Source organism: Echinops telfairi, unplaced genomic scaffold, assembly GCF_000313985.2.
Source record: "Echinops telfairi isolate 266 unplaced genomic scaffold, ASM31398v2 ScPeMD7_23;HRSCAF=83, whole genome shotgun sequence".
In the NCBI taxonomy this organism is placed as follows: Eukaryota; Metazoa; Chordata; class Mammalia; order Afrosoricida; family Tenrecidae; genus Echinops; species Echinops telfairi.
Genome location: NW_022103920.1, coordinates 84941397 through 84946921, shown reverse-complemented (window position 1 = coordinate 84946921; position 5525 = coordinate 84941397).

The following is a 5525-nucleotide window of genomic DNA, read 5'->3' as shown; positions in this document are numbered from 1 at the left end:
AATTAGAATTAATGAAGGTACTCCATTTACAGATTGCAGATATGCTTGCAGGACTCAGGAAATGCTAATGGATTGATGAGATTTGTGACTATTCTTACATGAGACCACGTGAGGTCAGATGCATTCAGTCTACAAGTGTAGTTGAGAGTTTGCGTGTCTACATGTCTATGGGAAAGAGGCTAAGGGAACCAAAGGCATGATCTTTGACAGCTTTAGGCCACATGATGAAAATGTTTATAAAAGAATGCATTTGAATCCCTGGTACCTATAGGTGGGATTGCTACATCACCACGCAGTTGAGGAATGTTTAAATACAAATACATTATGGCCCCTCACCCCGATGCATAACTACTGTATGTGAACTTGGGAGTTCCACGGGTGAGTGAGTGCTTCATTTTTCACTTCCAGGATTCAGCTCACCTCCCGGCATGATGATGCCATCAACAACAGCTCCCATATGCCATGAGTGCACCCCTGCCAGTACAGCAGATGGTGAGGGACAGACAGGTGCTCTAGCAGCCAGCTCCATCCTGCATCAGTTTTCTTGATTTATTGACTTATTTGATATAAATTAAAGAAGTGTCATTTACATCTTAGCTTTCAAGCATGATATTAAAAAACAGTTATAAATGTGCTACCCAAGGGAGGAAAAAAACAGTTGCCACAGTGTCAACTCCCACTCATGGCAGCCCCATGTGTGTCAGAGCACAGCTGGGCTCCATACAGTTTTCTATGGTTGGTGTTCTGTAAGGAGATTGCCAGGCCTTCGTTGTGAGGCTCCTCAAGGTAAACCAGAAGTCTTGACCTTCCAACATTTGGTGTAGCAGCTGAGTGTTAACTATTTGAACATACAGACACCCACACCCCAGTGATTCCAACTTAAGGAAAACTAGGACAGCAACAATAGTTCAAATTTACCTTTGTGTTCCTCCCATACCTCACTCCTTTGTCCCCTCTTAAAAGCCAATACTGTGTACTTTTCTGCAACTTGATTTTCTTTTTCACCCAAAAGTTTGTTTCCAAGATCTGTCTGTGTTGTTGTTTGTAGCTGTAGTTCACACATTTCTCTTCATTGTGTAAAATTCCATTTTGTGACAATAGCCTGATAGGTAAATTCATTCCACTGGTGCTGGACATTGGGTCATTTACAGGATGTTTTGCTATGATGAAGAGTTTTTTCTTGCTATTATGAGGATTCACTTATTTCCTGATGAACATAGGCAAGAGTTCTCCAGAAATAAGACACAGGTGTGGAATTATTGAATCTTAATGTATGTGAAAATTCCATGTGACAGCATACAGTTTTCCAAAATGATTCCATCAATTCACACTTTCACAGCAGGTGTATAAAAGTTCCTGTTATTCCACAATCCCACCAACATCTGATTTTTCCCCCCAACAGTTTTACTGGCATATAATTCACATATCATATAATTCAATAATTCAATCACATCAAGAAGAGTTGTACAATCATCACCACAATCAGTTTTAGAACATTTTCTTCATTCATTGTGGGAAACTGAGAACTGGGAATAGAGTGTATGCAGACAAATTCCCTATGCCCATATGTTAAGGAGTCCAGGAGGCCGGGGCTCCATGGAGAGAGGCCTTCACGTTTGTGGGCTGGAGATGCATCCCACTCACATTTTCCTAAGTAAAAGTGATCCCTACGATGTCCCCCGTAATGATGCCAATTTTAAGGTGCTACTTGCAAGCACATGGTTGCTTGCTATACTCTGGAAGGTTAACTGCTCAAAGGCTATCTGCCTATTGTCTGTCCCACCCTAAATAGGGCCCACTCCCTTCTGATAAGGATCACAGATGGTTCCCCTGGAGAAGAGCTCAGGGACACCCAATGTCAAACCAGCTTAGAGATGACCAAGGTGGGTCAGGATCTTAACTCCAGAACAGACCCAACTTGTGACATATGTACCTTCCTGCCCCATGGAACTTTCACTCACACACACACACACACACACACACACTCAGATGTGAACGTACCCCTAGTACCTGCCCTTCCTATTGTGGGTTTACCCCAAGCTCATTCCCCTTCAGGTCATGTATGTGTGCAAGGTGGTTTGCATGCCCAAGATTATGTAAACTTGTGGGAGAATACATTATCCCCTCGCTCTGGTTCCGGAAGCCATGGGAGAGGTGAGCCCTAGTATGTCTTATCTGTTGTTCTGCTAATTTACCACTCAATTACACAACCACCCCGTTGGACCCATTTGGTTGTGGCAGTTGGTCCCCCACAATGCTTGTATAACATCTGATATTTATCAGGCTTTAATCTTTACCAAGCCAGTGGGTATGAGATGATAGCTCATTTGAGATCTACTATGGATGCTCTATTTGTCCAACCTAGAAGACCATCTGAATCACCCAGAGTTGACAGTCCAGAGGAGCTTGAAGGAGAGTGGAAAGACCATTTGTAGGCCTAATCCCCAAAGAAGCATTTCATGTGAGACTCAAGACTGCAGAACATGTACATTCATTAACTCGTTCAATAATGTTCAGTCGTTTTTCACTTGTTCTCCGTGCCAGGCAATGTTCTGGACCCAAGAACATTTCAGTGAATGAAACGGTCAAGGTCCCGGCCCTGTTGGAGCCTATGTTTTGGTGGGGAGGGAAACGGCACCAAACAAAAACGAAAATATAGCATAATAGCAGAAAGTGAAGACTAGCTTATGGGTCAGATAGGTCAACTTCACCTACGCTATTCCCACTGTATATGATTCTGACCTTCTCGGAGCTTCTGTTTGAATTTTTACGTGGCAATATAATTTTGCTGGATTATTATTGAGCGTGTACTTCAATGACCCTATGCAAACTATATAAAAGAGCCCGTTCTAGTCTGTCCTATAGGGTCCTGAGAGGATCACAGCGATGAGTCGGAATCAACTCAATAGAAGTGAGTTTGGTTTTGTGCCTTGTACCATGCTTGGGTTTTCTTGATTGCACGGCTCATGATCTAATATTTACTATCTTTGTATGCTTGTAAACATGTAGACTTCATTTAGCTTTGTTTTATTCACCTCACTGCCCCCATGTCTAGCAGAGTGCCTAACACATAAGAGAAATATATAGATATTTAAGAAAAAGTAGAGGGATTAAATCTGAGGCACTATATAGGTCATTGTTATGATCATTCTTAGACCGGTTGGGAGACACATAAAAGAGAGTGATCAGAGCATTACAACAAGGGTACCAGTTCAGTGATGTCTTAGAAAGGCTTCTATTCTGAGAAGAATCCGCTCTTCTCAAGCCCACTGGCTAGACGCAAATGTACTCTGGCCAGTAACGTAACCCTTAAACAAATAGGCCACACTGAACGTCCTTTTCCTAGAGATAATGTAACCTTCCCGTCCTTTAAGGAATATGGTTGTGGATCGCTTTTTCAATAGTGGTGAGATTTTACTGGCTTCCTTCTCGCTATAGACTGGTTATTCTCCGGATGAGTCGTCCACATGCATGTGAGACTAACCATTGATGGAGCCAAGTTTCAGTGACAAAATCACAGAGGTTCATGAGATGCACCCCCTAGTTCACTTTTGTCCCGGCTGATTTCTGGACACTCTTGCTAGAAAACCTTTACCTTGGCTCTGCTGCTGGAGTTCCTCTTTTGGAGGATAACAGTAGAACCTCTTTGGGAGACAGTAGTAGAAGCCACTACTGAGCCAGATGGCCTGAGAGCTGCCCATTCCCCAAATGCTGTGCCACAGGCCTAGGTTAAACAAGTCCAATAAACCTCAATGCCATCTTTATGAAGCAACAGATTTTGAAAATCATGAGTTTATTTGAGGATTTCAAATCTAGGATATTTTACTTTTGAGAAATAAACAGACTTCTCCAAGGTTCTAAGAACAATCATGTGTAAGCATTATGCATAGCACACATGTACACATGTAGCATAGATACATGGTATCAAAGGTCTTGCTTATCTGAACTGTACTCATCGTGAATGTTGCATAATTGCTGTAATAACATCTAAATACAGAATAAAAATTTTATACGAGAAACTGAAATGTCCTAAACTTTGTGTAAACTGCTAAATAAGCATTTCTATGTTTGTTTAACATTTACTTGCAAGGAGATTTTCTGCTTGGAGAAAATTCCAAATAGATCCATGATTGGATTCCCACATCTTATATAGTCTGACTAATGTGGACTCTGGCTCTTTTTGCATATAAATTTTTATGGAAAAGAGCCTGGGTGGGATTCTGGGAAAGGCCACTCATATAATAATGGTGCCTTCTTTTCCATTCTCATGGAAGCCCAGAAGGCAAAAAAGCGAATGCAGCATAACCTATGGTGAACTTTGCATCAGGCGAGCGGAAGGCGAGGATGAAACATGTCTACCCTAACCAGGGCAGACATGTGACCAGAGTGGGCCTTGGAGGAGGCCCAGAGAGCCATCAAGCTCTCTTGGGAATAAAACGCAATACCTTGCGTCCATTATGGAATCATTTTCCACAAACAATTTGTCGGTGAGCCCATTCCTTTGTCTACCCACAAACCCCTGCAAAGAATTTTGAGCATGTGTTGGCATGTGATGATCAAGAAACATTAGAAGACGCTGAAAGCAAATCTGTGGAAGGGTGGTTAAATAGGAGATCATTCATCATTCTCAAGCTATATGATACAGAAAAGTACTTTGTAGCCGAAATGAATTAATGTAAACTATACATATATATTATGAAATATGAGGAGGCTTCAAAAAGTTCCTGGAAAAATGGAATTAATAGATCATAGACGAAGGTGCAGCTCTTGGTGTCCCTCTGCCCAGAGCAAGGAAAAGGGAAGAAAATCAAAGATGCATGGAAGCTTTTAGTCTAATGGATTAATGGAACAAGAGAATACTGGCCGCCATGTCCCCGAGGCCACAATGGAGACTTGTTACCACTGCTAACTCCTCCCAAAGAGATCACCTTGGTCCTGGATAGAGTGGGACAGAAATATGGAACAAAACTCAAAATCATAATAAAGGCCAGGCTTACTGATTAGGTAGAAATGGAGGAACTCCTGAGACTATGGCCCTTAGTCACCTTTCAGGTCTGGAAATGAACTTAGCCCCAAGGTTCAATTTCAGCCAAACAATAAACAGGTCTATCTAGGAACAATAACATCTGGGAGGTACAAGTTCACAAGAGCAGTATTTACTCAAAGACAAAGTTCAGAAGGGTTAGGAAAGAAAGAGGAAACATGGGGAAGAGGTAAGATAAGTGATGTTATATTGTGGAAAATACAATCCCTATTGTTCCAGTTGTGAGGACTTTTTTTGTTTTATTTTGTAATCCGTACTGCAGGCTGCAATCCTTGATCTTCATCAGCAAGTGCTTCAAGTCCTCCTCACTTCCAGCAAGCAATATTGTGTCATCTGCTTATCACATGATGTTAATAAGCCTTCCTTACATCCTGATCCTGCATCCTTTTTCACAGAATCCAACTCTCGGATTATTTTCACAGCATACAGATTGAATAAATATGGTGAGAAGATACATCTCTGGCACACACCTTTCCTGATT